This window comes from Phalacrocorax aristotelis, chromosome 2, assembly GCF_949628215.1.
Source record: "Phalacrocorax aristotelis chromosome 2, bGulAri2.1, whole genome shotgun sequence".
NCBI classification, from domain to species: Eukaryota; Metazoa; Chordata; class Aves; order Suliformes; family Phalacrocoracidae; genus Phalacrocorax; species Phalacrocorax aristotelis.
The window spans coordinates 55154063-55172049 of NC_134277.1; the positions used below are offsets into that span (position 1 = coordinate 55154063).

The 17987-nt window shown below is 40.0% G+C and overlaps 1 long non-coding RNA gene across 1 annotated transcript in view; it reads right to left on the bottom strand.

Moving 5' to 3' along the window:
• Positions 1–978: 978 nt before the first annotated feature.
• Positions 979–17987, bottom strand: part of LOC142052877 (uncharacterized) — a 40120-nt gene continuing 23111 nt past the window's right edge. Inside the window, exons 4-5 of the long non-coding RNA XR_012659024.1 lie at positions 2505–2549; positions 979–1249 (exon numbers count right to left, since the gene is read on the bottom strand). This is a non-coding gene — a long non-coding RNA (uncharacterized LOC142052877). The remainder of the gene's footprint in view (positions 1250–2504; positions 2550–17987) is intronic.

Here is a 17987-nt window from a genome sequence, read left to right on the forward strand (position 1 = left end):
CAGAATACTGAGCCTGAACAAATGCAGATCACCCACCATGCTTATGGAGAGCTTTGTAATATGATGATTTTTGTCCAAGTGCTAGAATATTTTGGTGATGGGTGTCCCACTACACACACACAGCTGTATACAACACTGGAAATCTGGACAATATATCTGATGATTTGCTTAAAGTATGCAATATCTGTTGCATGTAACTTTTTAATATTTTGAATATTTTTTCTTGAAACCTTGAGTGTGCAAAATGGAAAATTAAATTAGCTAATGAAGAACCACAGAAAGGATTTTTTTTTCTATTTTACCTCTTTGTAGTAGAAACATACTTATTCAGTTTCTCTTACCAGCAGTACTTCAGTATGTGAAGTCAAGGAAAATAACCCATGCAACTGCATTTGTTTGTGAGTTAACATGGAAAAGTGAAATAGACACCTTTGAATAGAAAGAAAAGTCATTGCAGCATCAGAAAAAAAAAAGACCAACATGGTGCACAGTAAACACTGTGCTTGAAGCTAAATGTCAAGAATTTTAGCAAGCTTCTGTGGTGAGAGTACCAATATAAATGGATGCTAAAGAAAGTTTACTACAATTTATATTAGGGAATCAAAATACTTCTGTATGTTAGATGACAGGACACATTATTAAATATCATTTGTAATATATCAAGAACATAGTTCTTGACTCCGTTTTGGAGCAGAATGTTTTGTCCCCAAAAAAAACATCTACTCCCTATTAAAATGAAATTGTAGCATGTTACTGTATCATTAGAACAGGGGAGATGCATGCACCGTCCAGAGATTAACATATGCAACAAAAGACTGGAACTACATTCAAGACCCCTTGATGTTTCAGTTTATTCATGCTGTATTTCTGTTTTATGATTCTTTAATATTATACAACCATTATTTTGGTTTATTCGTGTCTATACTTATGACTGACACCTGCAAACAATTTAACAAAGTTATTAGGGAATTTTATTATTTTTCCTATGGGAAAACTGCATATTTTACAAAGGAAAGAATGTGTTATTTATTTTGGGGAAGGCGAAACACAGACCCTCATGTTGTTAAAGAAACTGTGCATAAATCCTTTAATATCGTAAGTATGTGGAATAAAAAGGATAACTGTTACTGAATTAAAAAAAAAAAAAACCAAAGCCATTTAGAAAATGTTTTATCACTGCCTTTAAATTATATCTGTTTCAGCATAAGATCTTTGTTGTTGCTATTGTTGCTTCTGTTCCTTGCCTGCCCTGCAGAGACAAAACAGCAAAGAATGAGCTTGGTTATTTCTTTCTAGGAAGCAGCATTGACAACAAATTTCAAAATACATGGGCAGTGTATTAATGCTAACTTCGTGTTAAGTCTAACCTTGAATGAAAAGCAGTGGCAGTAGAAAATATGGCTGTTGCATTTTCACTACTGGTGATGGCTAACAACTAGAGAAGAAGGTACTTGGACTCTCGGATGGCAGTCTGAGCTTACAGGAGTATTTCTTATTAAAAAAAAATTCATATAATGTATGCAATACAGAAACTAGCAAGGAACAAAACTGTATGCAGGAAACATGCACACCCTATTTTTATGATCAAGTTTCTGAGCTGAAGAATACTTTAAAATGAATGAGATTAGATCCCACATAGAGGTACTTAACTGTCTTGTGCTTTACCTGTTGCTCACAGGCAAATACAAAGAACGGTACCAAAACAGATAAATAACTGTGTGTGACCAGGGGTTTCTACATAGCTGTTAAAAAACAAACAAAAGTTGTAAGATAAGATCCCTATGACAAGACCAGGTCCAGGTGTACTCCAAGCTAGGGTCCTAGCTCATCAGAAACGAAGCCAATAAAGCATTTAACTATTGCAAATGTTTAAAAAACATCTTACCACCACTATTTTGACAAACTGTTGTGTGGACATTTTATACAGATGAGAGAGCTTAGAATCACTTCCCACCAGGGTAAGAGTCCTCTCCTATGGGGACTGAAACTGTCTCCGTGCTGGTTGGAAGCTCTTTTAGGAGGGCACACAGTTAGCTCTGCATCATCCAGGGTTCACAATTCTGCCCTGACATCTAAACTCACTGAAATTTGTGAGGAATGACACACTTAACAGGAATAGGAATTTGAATATTTATTGATTTTAGCTGCTTCCCCCCTGACCCTGCTGCGGGGGTCATTTTGACAAAAAGTTACAGATTCCCAAAAGCTGACAACATGCTGCACGAGACCTCAGTCATGCATTTCATATGCTTCTTAGCAACTATAGTACAGCCTCTCAACTCTGTTCCCATACTTCTTTGAGACCACCACAGAAAACTTATATTGAATAATATTTTACACCTCACTCACCACCCTAGGACAGGTGTTGGGGAAGGGAGGAAATATGTCCTATATAGTTAAAATGAATTAAGATAGACTTCAGGTGAGTAACCCCTATCTATCCTTGCGTATGCTGTGATAAGTGGGTCTTTGGAAGAATAGCTGAACTGCCAGATTAAATTTACCTTTTTGGAGTGCAAATCTCCTCTGGAATTACTGGTGGTGGAAAGCTGAAACACAGAGGAAAGATAACGAGGAGGAGAAACACCCTTAGAGCATTTCTATTTCTTAACTTTCCAATATTCCTGCTACCGAAGAGGATCTAGAGAAACAGTGTGATCACCAGTTGCTTATTCATTAAAATCCTTACTTTGTGGGGAGGTGGGAAAAGGAAAAAACACAGAAGAAATAATAGCAAAGATATCTTTAATCTTGCTGATTCAAGGAATGCAAAATACCAAAAGAATCCCTCTTTCTTTTATAAATTACACAGGTCTTGTCTTTGAGATATTTTGGAAGACCCAAGAGCTCTCTGGGGTCAAAATAATGGTCTGCATTCAGAGTTGGATGCATCCCTATTCCCATAATAAACCACAGAGTAACTTGCATTTACACTATGCTGCAGTTGTAAGGATGAGTAATTCTGCATCACTTCTCTAGTGTGCTCCCTTCAGTGACAACTAAACACCTGCAAAGTGAAAAAGCACCAAATTATCACATTTTCTCCTTGACCCGTGCCATGCCCATGGGACTGGCCCTTGCACTGAAGCATTACTATTATAGTGGTCTTAATCTTCTCATTAGTGGTAGGCAGGAGCTAGCTGCATTTTGAGATGGGAACAGCAAAAACACACTTGCAGCAAAGGCTTGTTCAGAGAGGTTTTGGCTGCCCGTGAACTTCAGATGGAGGAGACTGAAGGGAATTGTCTGTGGGCTGGGAGAGCGCCAGCCATAGAGCAAGGGCTGGACGCTGGGGGACAAAACGAGACATCACTCTGTAACCTGCTACAGGTCAATGGAGGAAACTGGACAGAAAGAGCCCTTAAAGCAGGCTCTTGGGATCTCCTAAAACAGGTATCAGATTTTTAGAAACAATTTTAAAATTTCTAAGCAGGATTTACCTTTTAAAGCTGTTACTGAGAAGTAAGTGTCTTTTCATTTTAATTTTTTTTTTTTAACTCAGAAAGCACATAATTTCTGTTACATTAACCTAATCTTGTGGCTGTTACATTATGTATGATAGTAATGGACTTTCCTTGTTTGTCTTTAACTGGAATTTTGGAATAGGAATCCAACATTGAATAACTATCTTGTAAGGCTCAACCATCACCTCCTCTGCTAGGGTCAAAAGACTTGATGGGTCCTTTAAAACTGCTGAGGGATTTCAGACCGGAAGGGGCATTTGCTGCACTCCATGGAGGTTTTCAGAACTTCACTGGACAAGGAGAGAAAGAAATGGCTGCCATGGCTTTAGGGGAAAGCAAATCACCAAGAAAAGGGAAGTGTTACAGTAAAGGAGTACTTCCTTCCCATGGAGAAGAAAAAAACCTCTCCCTAGACATGTGAGAGGCTTTAATGAGAAAACAAAAGTCAAAGATATCAAAAAATGGATGCAAAAGATTTGTCATGATCTAGACCTAAACCATTTCCAGAAAAAATTGGCAGTCAGAGTAGCCAGCTGAAAAGACTGTGTGTGCCTGTCAGTAATTATATGACACAAAAGGTGAAGTTAGAGCTGCACAAGCCATAGAAAAGCTCATTTGTTCCTGAGAAAATCTGTAACCTAAAATTAGTGGTAGCCAGCACAATCCAGTGATATGGCATGCATATGTGATCTGTGATGTCCATAATGCAGTCACTCAAATATCTGATGGAAGGATTTTGAGTTGCTTTCACAAGAGCTTGAATGTTGCAGAGAAGGGAGCTGAAAGGAGAGCCAGCATAGCTATTGCCATAGGGAACTGCACGGGAGATGGGATGGAGAAGGTGCTATGGGAAAGACCTAGAGAGCAGCTGGGCGAGAGACACATGATAAGCCCAAGCAGAAAAAAAGAAGCACCTACACTGAAGCAAAATCAAAAGCATTTCAGCCTCTGCACTCGTTGATAATGAATAAGGGGAAGTTGCGTGGTACTTGTGCTGTTCAGAAATGACTCGAAGCAAAGCAGCTCTTTGCAGGCTGAATCTGAGTGGCAGCTGGTCAGCACGGGGAAATGCAAGCCTCATTGTAACACAGCCACTGCATCCAATGCTCTCATGGCAGTCTCACAAGGTACAGTTCCGCACAACTTTCTGCTTGTCAAACTTAAAAATAACATTGATTGATCAATACGAACACAATGCACATCTGCAGTTGCTTGTAAGCAACCTGCTGACTCAAGTGGAAACATTCAGTTGCAGTGGCACATGGACGTCCACATCCACACGTGACTTTTGGGAGGCAGTAACTAGAAGTGCTCTATCTACCTCCTTGCCCTGGGGCTCAGCTGTCACAGGCATTTCTGCTTTGGCTTCATCTCAGGGTCTCTTGATAGAAATGACCAATATGGTGCCCTCACTACTCTGGCGTTTCGAGGAACTGCCATGTATTTTTCCACAGGTGACCCACAGTTGGTGGGAATGGAAGCTTCATGCAGCTGGAGGGCTACCTTGTAGGCTATCCTCATCATCTGCAGCTACAGCCTCCCGGTGTAGATGCACACAACACCACTCCTTGGAGAAATGACAATACCCAGGTGGTCAAATCAAACCAAGCATCTGTTTTTCTGATCTTTATTCTTTCCATAACTCTACATCTCCACTGAGCCTGACATCAGTGTCTAACCGTGCAGAGATTGTGCTCTGCAGCCGTCAGTTGAACAAAATGTCAGCAGGTGATGATTCATGCTTCATTGGTGCTGCGCTATAATTTAACAGCAGTATATACAAATTAGGTCTGCCTCCACTGTCTTTTTTTAAGAGAGGCAATATTATTTTGATGCTATTTTCCAGCAACCTCCTTGCTAGTGGTTAAGGGAGACTAGCAGTTACTGGTAAAAATCTTTACTTGAAATTAAGAAATGGTTCATGCTTATGATAATTTATTTATGGAAGTTACCGTGCCAGATATAAAATGTATAAGGAATTGACTCAAAATGAACACGTATCTAGCTATGACATCTTCTAGTAAGAACATCTTGGGAAAAAGAGAATGTCAAATTAGGAGAAATACCCAGTTTTCCCCTTCTGAGATAAATGTATGACTATTTTGTTCCATGCAGATGTGCAGCTACTTTGCTTTCCCCCCATCACTAGGTTCAGCAATTTTCCTTAAATTAGGCCACATTTCTGGCCTCATCAACAACTTCCAACATTTATTTTTTTCTTAGGTCAGTACAAAAGAACTCTGTTATATCATTTACATATTTCAATTTCTATGTGACCTTCATTATACCACTTGAGTACAATAAGAGTCACATTCCCAGTACTTTTAAGCAAAACTCCATTTTGTACTGAGATATTTTTTGAAACTAGTAAGAGGAGCAGGGAAGATGCTGTTATGCCCAGTATGTTTTAATTGGTTTTGCTGGGTCTCCTCCCAATGGCGGCCAATTGCAACCCACGTAGCAACCAAGACCAGAGTTTTACAGAAAAGTATTTTGATAGTTTCTTTCGGGACTTTGCTTCATCACATTCTTTTCAAATGCTGAATATGACATATCCACAGCCACTATATGTCTCCCAGATTTGTATCATATTTTTAATTATAGCTGGGGAGGGAGGGGGGGAAGTCTTGTACCATTGCAGGGACATAGGGAGAAAAGAGGAGGAAAAGAAAATGCCAAGCCAGTGGCGGGTGATTTTTCAGAGTCAGTTTCAGTAAAAGCTGATCCCTCACAAATAATGAGATGAAATGTTTTGCACCTGGTTACCTCTGGGAGATCAGCATCTACTGACACTGACTCCAGTTTTCACATCCACCTACTAAGCCCTAAACATCATCTTCTGCTTCAGCATGCTGGTAATCCACATTGACTGACGGCAAGCTGCGAATCTCCCATTCAGATCACAGTATTGTAAGAGAGCAGTAACAACAGCCTGAGAAGCGACAGTGAACAATTCAGTCTCAGAAATACTTTGACAACAAGCATAAACGTCTTTTGTTAAGTGTTTCAGCCACTCAAGCACTTGATTTACAATTACTCACCATACCGGGTTCTAAATATCTTACTCAAGGTTGTTGGATCAGGTAGCTAAGGAAGATGTTTAATTCCTCCGCCACATGTGGTGTATATTTTAAGTCTCCATATTTGTCATTATTTACATAACAGTTCATGTAAAGCTGGAAAATATTAATAAATCTAGCCTTTTAGGACTACTCTCCAGATACAGAAGACAGCATTTTTCAAATATGAAAAAAAACCCCATAAAGCTAAAATAAACTTGTTCCTAAGGACTAAGAAAACCCCTAATGTCTTCGGAAATGCCGTTCCATCTCTTTTTCAGCTTGTTACCAAAGAAGAGCAGATTTTGAATGATTAGCCCCAATGAGTGAATTGCCTGCTGGGGTTTATAACACTAAAACACGTTTCATTTATAAATGAAATGTTTTTTCAGCTTGCTGTCTCAAAGCAATCCCCATGCTCTGCTGTCTTATGAAATATCATGCTTTAACATGTTGCTGATGCTTTATACATACTGACAGTCTTGTTTACTAAATACACGTATTGTCAATTGTGTTATCCCTAACCACATTATAATCTCTATTTACACCAATCTAATTGGTACTGCTGCTAAGCATTATCAGTATTAATAACAGCAAATAAAGCACAGAAAATACAGCAAATATTTCCTCAGCTGAAGGTCACACTCTCCACTGACCTCCTCCCCCCTTTATGTCACTGAATTTAGGGCAGCAAGAATAGAGAAGTGCAAGACAAGACTGAATTTGCAGCTGATTTCGTCCTGTGCCACTTCTCAATGTCCTGCCCTGCTTCAATCACAGGCAGCTTCATGCACAAAGGATTTACCCACAACCCCTTTGCAAACAAAGGTCTACTCCGGTTTGACCTAGAGCCTATTGCAGTCAGAGAAGGCCCACCCCGACACTCTGTACCGAGCCTTTATTGTCCATCGCACTTTTATAATTATTAACCAGCAACAGTATCAGCTTAAGCTGTTTGAGTAGAAAACGCCTAGAACTGATTAGGTAGTAAGAGCCCTTTTCATAAAAAAAGTCACAGAAATAAGGTTCCCCGCTATACTTCATAGGATGTTTAAAAGAGACTACAGAAATGGTACCATTCTTTATTAAATGTTAAGTTGTTCTGAAAGAGTAGTTTCTAAGGGGACCCATTTAATTTCTAAACAGTCACACTGGGTTTCACCTCTTCTGAAATCCATGGGGAAAGAAGTGATAGAAATTGCATTTTAAAAAAAATCTGACAACGAGAGGGGAAAACATCTTGCAAGCACTGTACCCTCCCCAGGAAAAAAAAAGTAAAAAGGATGATTTAAACAAAAATTAAGGACAACTCACATTTGAATATTATATCTTTGGGCACAGAGCCAAATGCAGATGCATCTAGCCATGTTTTGGATTGAGGCCAAATTCTCTCAGTCCCAGTTGTTCAATTTTATAGCAAGTGAACAAAAGGGGGGGTTTGATATAATATGGTCGTTTGGTAACCAATGTTTGGGGGCTTGTTAAGGTCCAAGTGAGGGTGTTTATGTGAAAGGAGAACATAAAATTAACACTGTGTTCTTCAAACCAAAGGATGATCTGTGTCATGTAGCACTGTATTTTGTGATCATTTCCAATAGCAGCAGGGCAGCTCAGCGCAATGATTTACAAGCAAACACATTGTGTCAATCCACTGGGTTTCACTTCACGACCATCTTGAAAAAAATCAAATCTGGACACAATATGCAGTGACAAACCCAAATATACCGCAGCAATTGTGTATCTCTCCACAGGCAAACAAACACCTATAACAATGTTTTTATTCTTCTCTCATGGCATGGTTTAAAAAAAAAAACCAAAAACCTTTAGCAAATTTCTATGTCTGGGAATATTAACATGCTAACATTGGGTTCTTGCTCCAAATTGCAATGCATTCACTGGGCCCATCTGACCTGACAGACGGGAAGGGAACCCGGTCTGGGATGAAGCAGAAGAGGCGATTACCAGCAACACAAGGGACATGCACCCTCCCTCTCCCCTCCAGCCACACTAATGCATTACATGGTGTGGAGGATCACTGAGTGGGGAAGTGACAGCTGCAGAGGCAGCACCAGCCACCACGGACTCATGAGATATTAGCAGGTACGTTAAGGCTGATTCTGTCGGCATTCATTTCCTGGCTGTCCTCTCTGCAATGTGAAACTCTCCCTGGAAGGGTTTTGGGGCAGCAGAGGGGGAGCTGTATGTTCTGGCAGGTACCTAAAGTGACTGGGACCAATTGAGGTGACAAAGGGCCTCTCTGCCACTGGCCCAGACCTCCATCACTGTGACAGTTTGGGGTGGCTGCTCCTTCCTAGGGTGAAAAAGAAACCCTCCCTCTCAATGCCTACTGGGAAACTAGTGAGAAGCTCAGTTAAGTGAGCAATTAATGATTAATAATTCTGGGGATTTATAGCTGCAGGGAGTTAGAATAGCTGGCCAGAAGGAGAATGAAGAGTCTTTTTGATGTCTGGGATATTTACAGTGACCAAAAAAAAACCTCTACAGGGGAAAACGCAGAGTTCCAACTTCCACTGTTGCCTTTGGGCCAAATGGAGAAGCAACGTGACAGCCAGAGAGTAAGGATGGGCATTGGAGCATGAATGGAAGCAAGACCACCCCATCACCCAGGGCTGTCTTTGACTCCAAATTACTCTTCTGCAGAGAAGGGGAAGGGCAAGGCCAGCCCATCCATTGCTGTCGTGGCTGGCCCCGCTGGCTCAGTAATGCCTGCAACACATCCCCACTCACAGGCAGACAGCAATAGGTCTTGGAGGACCATTTTGAGTGCTCTCCAGGCTGTTCTTGGGCACAATTCTCTAAGCCTAAATTCAGCTTGAGTGCAGGCGGCTGCCTCACAGTTGAAGTCAATGAAGTTGCACCCACCTACACCGGATCTGAATTGACTCTATTCATAGATATGTACAGGGTAGGATATTCAAATTCTGTGGTTGCCAAAACTAGACATCTGTGTCAAAGCATTTGACAAGTGCACTGATATATGTCAGCAAATTGCCTGAGGTACTTGCTAAAAAACTACAGTAACTTTCTCATCCTGAAATACTTCATCTGCACAATGATTAGAAAACGGCTATAAAGGCAAAATGCTAATAACTCCTGCTGGAGAATTTAACTGTATGCTCATATTGAAGAAATGAGACTGTAACTTAAGTTTTGTGTTATGTTCAAAAGAAAAATAATAAGGTTCAAGTACAGGACCTACAAAAGCAGCTCTACATGCCAAGGATCTCACTGAGACCTGATGGTAAAAAAAAATACTTCTGCAACTTACCAACTCAGCCTGTAACTACTGCAGGAAATTCAAGGCTATCACAATCATCAATTCCAGTGAGAAACCTCTGTGCAAAGTAACACTGATGGATCAAGTGCCCTGTCCTGTTCTCTGGCTAATAAATGAGTTGTGCACCAGATTGGTGCTTGAGGAATCCATATGCTGACATTCTGCCGCGCTCGCCTCAGCCTGGGCTGTGCTGCTTGTTGCTGGCATATCTGGACACCACATTTGAACGAGAAAAAAAAGCCAAACAAAAAGAAAAAAATCCCATTCTGTCTCCTTTTATTATCAAGGGAGCTTAGAGTTTCAAAGGTGTGGAAAGGGCCGTGAGAAAATTCTGTGGAAAGGAATACCCAAGACAGAAAGACATCACTTCTGTTTTTCAGGGGAGGAGGGGTATAATTTGGACTCTAGCAAGACACGATATATATGTTCTGTTTTGAAACGAAGATGGTTTTTACTCATACATCAATAAATGCAAGCTGTTAGAGAATACCAAAACAGCTCATCCAGGTCTTCTATCATTAGGATTTGTATTATAATATATATTTTTATTTTTCCTCTGGCAAAAAACCCTAACTTGGAATTGCTACAAGACCACAATTCTGGGCTTTTCTTATGCCTTCACTGAGTAAACATACAAGAAAACAAAACAAAACAAAAAACCCCACAAAAATAACCCAGCAGATATTTTGAACCCAGCCTAAATAATTAAACAAATTATGTAAAAATAAAAATAAAATGATAGTCACGGTGAATAATTAGAACAAAAGCATATCTCATAAAATAATGGAAATAAGATCGTTCTCCAAAACCAAGCACAAACAAAAGGCAGTTTTCCTAAGAATATGAACCCAGCTGGAAAAATTTAGTTAGAAAGTCCTTAACAACCCTGAGTAGCAGAGCAAATTACCCCAGTACACTGCAGTTGTGGCATGGCTGTATCCATTCTGAATAATGGATAGTATCTCTTCACAGCACTGACATCAGTTTTAGAGCTGCACTGCACAGGAGAGCTGTGTTTCCGAATTTACTGTAGCTTAAGATGTGTTACTCTGATAGCTGAAAGATTTAGTTCAGTAATTTTATGCAATGGGCAAATAGGCAGATACAGTATAATTTAACATTTATGAATTGCCAATCTCATATAAATACTGTAAGGACTGCTGCGATTATCAAATTATCTAAAAGTAAATTGCAATTTGGGATGCTGCTTATTTGTTAAAGTGATTTACAAATAAACATAAGCACATTGACTTAAAGAGTCTAACCCAGCGACTCAACAAAAAAGTTACTCTCCCTAGTACAGGTGTTTTCATAACTGTGATACATTAGGAAATTTCACTGTGTTTCATGGACCTCAAATTCACCCTTCCTCTTGAAAACAAACTTTTGAGATTTTTGATGGAGAAGTGCCTAGAAGCCCTCTCTGGAGTTGGAGGTAAAATGCAATCATCAGCCGCATATATATATGTATATAAGCCACATTATGTTTTTATATGTGTGTGTGTGTTTGTGTACACATATATATATAAAAGCTATAAACAATTTGGCTGGCTCACGTTTGGAGTTTCACTGAAGTTTAGCACAACCTGAATTCAGCACCCTAGTGTTTCTTATTTGGTCCACTAAAACCACTCTTATCAAAGAGGTTACACTCTAGTGAGTGTAACAAGGTAAAGAAAGGTTTTAATTACCTTCCTTTCTCTTGCTTACAGGCAAGAGCACCTCCTCTTCCCCCATCCTATTGCAAGGCTGCTCAGAAGCACTTGAGCAGGCAGCAAATCTAGGACACCAGAGCAGAGGTGCAGGCAGAGTTAGCCCTAGTTAACTCACAGGAAGGGAAGTTTCTGCATATGAAAGGATTTGTGTGAGGAGAAACCACTTGTTCCCTGAAATTCAATGTTCGTTTCTTAAATATTGGATCAAGCCCACTATTTGGAATGCGTCAACAAGCAGAAAAGCTCAAAATTTCTTTGAGCCACAAACAAAAAGAAATATATATACTAAGGAAACATGAAAATGCCAAATGTATACAATAAAGTGGAATGTATTTAATGTAATAAAGAATGTATATAAATATACATAAATAATTGCATTTCCTATGTTGGCAGAAATACTTTATCTACAGGGACAAGCTAAGAATTTCACGGGAACACACTTACACATTTTCATCTATTGTTTAGTTATGTAAAAGCTTTTTCTGGAGAACCAAATGCAGGGATCCATATATCTCATTTTGACATAATCCTAGAAAAAGAGCAGTAAAAATTTGACAATTTAGCAAAAAGTAATTGTGTGTGGGTTTTCCCTTTGCTTTTTCTTGCATACACAGACTGCTGGGGAAAATTTACACTGGGGAAGCTAGGGTCAAAGACTTGTCCTAGTGTCAAAGATGATAAACTCTGTGATGGTACTATGCCTTTGTGCAAAAGCATTACAAGCTCATGCAGAGATTAACTTTGTCCATTGAGAAAAAATAATCTTTTAGCCTTATATACAAATCTGTTCTCCGTTGCTGACCTATGCTAAGTACTTACCACATAGAGCCCCTCATGAGGGCTGAGTCCTTAGCATTGTAAAAATAGAGTATTGGTGAAAATGTGGTCACAGCCATCCACTAGATTTCTTAAAATTCTAAGCTAGACTCCCGTCCATTAGCAGACACACTAATTTATGTAATGAAATGTTGCAACAACTTACTTACCAAGAAAAGCCTGTCAACATTTTCCCAACAAAACTCTTCCAACAGAAAAACTGGCTTTCTGACTGAAATGAAATTTTTACAAGAAGTATATACTTTCTAAGGAAATTTTGCCTGCTTGTTGAAAAAATAAAAACGTGAAAAGTTTTTGAAGCCCATTCTCTGAGAAGTTCTAGTCACAGGCATAAACTTAGCTTCTTTTCACACATCTTGACAATGTTTAGATCTGTTGACAGTGTTGTTATCAAGAAATGCCGAGGGGACACGGACAGAAATCTGTTTCATGTAGCTCATTTAAGTTAATACCTTCTCCTACCGTTTGCTATCCCAGCACAGCCAGTATGTCCAGAAATAGATGGAAACAACCGTGTGCAAAGGGTGGCTGGTGATAAATCCATCAAAATTAAAATTCAAGGTTCGAAAACCTTGACAACAGGAGGGATCCAGATTTGAATCTGACAGCAGAATGAAAAGAGCAAAATGCTTCTAGTAAGTAGTTCCATGGTGATCTTGGGGATTTAATCCTAGAAAGCTCCATCACAACTGAGTGCAGATTGCCCCTGCTCTCCTAGGGGACTAAGGCTTACTGTCACCTTTTGAGAATCATTCCTGTTAGGCTTGTGACACCCTGCTCCTGCAGCTTGAAGCCAAGAAGAGCATTAGAATACCTGTGTACAGAGGATCAGGCTTCACCCATGCTGAAACCTGGAAATTGATTTTGGCCTTTTCTATTCAAGGTCTAAACAATCTCTAAATTTTTTTGTTAAGAACTCAGATTTAGAGTAACTCTATCTCTGATTTAATCAGCAAATACCTACCCACTTTATGCTAACATAATGGTGCCTCAAATAGCTCATTTTTCGTTAAATTTGCCAGTTAGCTAATATCATAATAGTCTGGTTTATTTTGTTTATAAAAATATAACAACAACAACAAAAACCCCACAAAAAATCACCACCACCAAAAAAAGGTTCACTTTGTTCCAAGTCTTCCATACTAGATGACCCTTCTGAGACTTACTTGTCTGGACATTTTAGGCAAACACCCCCTATAACGCCAAAGCCCAGGTGCCTGGAGAGGAGGCAGGGCCCCTTTGCCCATGGAGACAGGCACACCACAGTATCAAGTGTACTAGCCACAAAACAAAAACAGATGATCTCAGGCCCTGAAGTCTTATCCTCTTCTTTTCAACCTCTTATCATCTCTCCTCTCAGCTCTTGCTCTATCAGGTGTGTCAATAACCCAATCAAGTTGCACAGCTTTGGGGCTAATTGAGTACTTAGGATCCCCTTAACTTTTTCACCACCACCATGTTGTTAGCTCTGCACAGATGAGGTTTAGTATTACAAGAGCTCCAGTGGGTCTAAACGCAGAGCTGTTATAGCAGTCTCCTTGCTGGAGATTTAAATGATTTCCTTAGAAATAAAAGGATAACGACTGAGCACCTTGAATGCAAGGGGTTAAGAATTTAGAATAGATTTGCTCTTCACTGGGTCATCTGGTGTGGTGAGTGCCTAGCATCAACACGATGCCTTTGCTGTTCAAATACATTTTAGTGTTGTGTCTTGCTGGTGGTTTCCTGAATATGAGTGCTCGGTCAAAAGTGACAGAAACATATTTAAGTAAGGGCTGGCCAACACACACAGATGCCAAAAAGAAATATTAGAAGTCAACACTGAAAAATGAAGTTGTGTTAAACCTTTCCAAGAAAACTCTGCAAATATTCATGAGTCATGTGGCTTCTCAAACATCGCTTCAGCCAGTGCTGTCCTAAAGTTGTGGGTTACCACAGAAGAAAACACAAGGCCATGTGTAGTGAAAGGCAATTGAGGGCTTTACCTGTCACCTGTATATGTCTCTTTGTTGAGTTTATTTTGCCTTGCATTTTGCTAATACCTGTATATGTAAATTCAGCAGGGAGAAAACTCATGTCCTCATGGGACAAAGGTGTACCCTCCACTGTTTCTGGAAGGTACCCTGTGGGTAGAACCTGGAGCTGGGATTCATGTACCCAAAAGGAGTTTCTTCAGTGTGGGTGTGTTATTCCATATTTTGAAGGAGGATGGGTTACACCCTTTCCTGAAAAAGGCATTGCATATTTTGGCTGTGAGCAGCATCAGTTCTTCAAAACGTTCCTTCTCATCATCGAGCAGACTCATATATTTGATATTTTCAGTACAATCTCTTTGAGCAAGCCCTGAAACCGCATGTGAGTAAATGTATTAAGCCCCAGGAATGCAGACAGGGAAGTGAAGACATCAGTTCTGTGATTTTTTATATCTGCACTCCTGTCAGCATGAATGCTGAAATCTCTGGAGGGAAAAGTCTGGAGTATTTCACCATCATTGCCAACAAGGTATCAGTAAACTCCATTATGAACCCTCTGGGGGCACAGCAAATGAACAAAAATGTATGTTAGCCTTGGCTATGTTTTCTATTGTTAGATGAATGAATTAAATCAAACGTGTCTGATCTGAGGGACCACTTGGGTTTTAAAGTTTGAAGGGATGATAAATGAAGTGTAGTCTTCCTTTCTCTCTTCTCAGAGCTTGTGAAGAGCCCAGTGGCCTGCTGAGAGAAGGGAGGCAAAGGGAGAGACAAGGAATGGGCTAACACTGGGTTTGCAGTGTCTTCTGCCTGGGTGTCTGTGATAAAAGCTGTATCATATGTATCATCTCTGAGAAGTCTGCATATTGTTTGGTGGCAGGTAATTTTGCATTCATACTAATGTCTTTAGTGGGGATAAATAATATGATGTTCTTCAATCAACTATATCAAGTAATTTCCAAGCCTTAATGTCCACACTTATAAATACATATACACATAAGACTGGTCTGACTCAGGCACCCTAGCTGTGTTCTTTCACAGAATATCCCTATGAAAGAGCCTCTCTCTTTGCTCAGTTGCAGATGGAGTGTATGGAGACCATCTTCCTAACTGTGTCAGTAGGCTAAGGTCCCTAACTGCAATTTCTCATATATTTTCTTCTATCACCTACTGTTTTTGAATGCAATTGGCTTTATCAATGGCTTGTTTGGAAAGACAAACTTCTGCAATGTCTGAAGGGGAGCCTGCCCCATATGCCAGTACTCAAGGACAGCTGCTAGGATCCCCAGTTCTCCAGGGAGACAAGTAACAGAGGTAGCTGAATACAGCAAGGTCTAATGAGTCTGAAACTGGTTGGGAATGCAGGAAGCCTGGATTTTATTCCAAATCTGTTACTGAGCGTTGTGTGACTGACCTTAGGCAATATTTTTTTTACCCTCTCATTAGCTCTTTTTCTCTCCCACTCATTTTCTATCTTATCTGTTCATGGTAGAAACTCCTTGAGATAGGAGCTGCCACACTTTACATACAGAAAACCAGAAGAGCTAAGCTTGCCATTGCACAGTTAAATCATAAATACAGCACTTCAGTTCCTTGGTGTGTGCATGTAATCTTTAAACACTTTACAATTAGTCAAATCTGCTTTTACAGATGTGTAGACTGACATGGGACACTCAAGTGACTAACCTTAACTTCTGAGAATTGGTGGCAAACTATGGACTACAGCCTTGAAATCCTGGCTGCTAACCACTAGATACAGTCCTTGTTCTCTTTGTATGGAGTCTGCTAAGTTGGAATTACTCTATCCTTTCCAGTGATATACATCCAAAGTGCTCAATAAAAAATCCTCTAAACTTATATAACAAATGTACAAATGTATTTTAGCTCAGAAGTATTATGGATCCAGAGTTGTCTTTACATGTCACAATCACATTTTCTTACCCATGCTTTTACCATGTGTTGTAAGCATATGGCATGTTGGCAATGCATGACAAGAATACACAAAGTATGGTGTCAAAAAAAATCCTACCAAGAAGTTTGAGAAGCTGCCTACTACTCTATTTGCTCTTGAGTAAGTCAGGCATCTTCTAAAGTACCCATTTTCTTGTAACCTAAAGACTCTCTCTACTACTGCCAGAGGCTTTTATTTTTATACTAAATAGAAACTTGCAGCTCTGAAGGGGCTTGGTATTCTGGTCTCTTGCTGGCAATAGGTTAAGTTTAAATTGTCATTTTGTTTACCAGTGGAGAGTGTAGGCCATCTAATCTACCAGGCTCCCATGTGTTTTCCTCATGGGCACAGGAATCCTGATTTTGACTGACTGTGTGCAACACCAAAGCTCTGCTTCTACTATTCATTCACTGTCTAATACCTTCTATTTTCATTATTCAGTGGATGAAACAGACAAATAAGGTGTTACTTGGCCCATACTACTAAATGGAATAGTGCAAATGAAACTTCCCTGCCAGTGAAAGCTGAATGTGTAGTTCTCAGAACAGTCTGCAGCCCAGTTTTGACCCAGGCCAACCAGCACCACCTCAAACTATTCCTCAGCATGGTCCAAGTGTTAATAATATGGATGTAGGCTTCAATGAGCCAGATGGCCTTGGGGCCAGGGAATAGTCATGTCACCACTAGAGATAGAACCAATGTGAAATAGCTGGTGGCGTCTAATTTCAAATCTTAAGATTTAATCAAAGACTCTCGACAGACAAGTGAGGCTCTGTATCTCTTGGTTAGTCAAAGTGACAGGTATGCAAAAAATCCAGCTTTAAAGACAGCCAGGGCTATTCCCTCTATGAAAGGCTACAACAAAGTCTAAGGCCTACTCCCTCCTCTTCTCAAGCTCCCCACCCTGCCATCCCAAATTATACCCTCAACCCCTACTCCAGATCTTGCTCCATTCTGTAGCAAAAAGCCCAACTCCTCAAGCTGACACATAAATGCTCCCGCTCGGTCAGTTGATCCTGCTTCAAAATTTTTGACAGCAGTGGGAAGGCAACTGCAGTAAGAAGCAGCAGTAAGAAGCAGCCAGCAGTTGAGATGGTGCCACCTCACGCTAACACTTCCCAGCCAAATCCTGGGTAAATACTATTTAAAGCAATTGAGAAATGGGCCCTGAGCTGCAGAACCTGAAGGAAGGCTGCAGCCATCACATTTAAAAATTGCTTTCTAATGACATCAAAGTGGCTATTCATTATGTAGGAAAACTTCCTAATAAACATGCAGGACACTAGAAACAATATTTAAGGAGACCAAGGAATGTTTAGCTCATTTACTAGATCAAGTGAGTGATTTTGCTGCTGAATGCCAAAATTTACTCTCAGGTAAGGGAATAGTAACAAAAGTAAACTTCTTTTAGCTATCAAAATACTCGTCACCATGCTGGCAGGTATTAAGTAGACAGAACATGTCCAGCTAAAATCACTGAAAGACAGTGTGAAAAGAAGCAAGTTGAACTATGAGTTACAGTGTACTTTCAAACACTATGCTATAGCTAGTGGTAAGCAGTGTATCCTAGCAGCTCAGAGACAAGGAATCACAATTCATGGCACAAACCATTCACAGCTGCACACCAGAGAAGTTGTTGTCAGGATTATTTTAGTAAAAGTCAGATAAATAGCAAGACCTATGGCAAGGC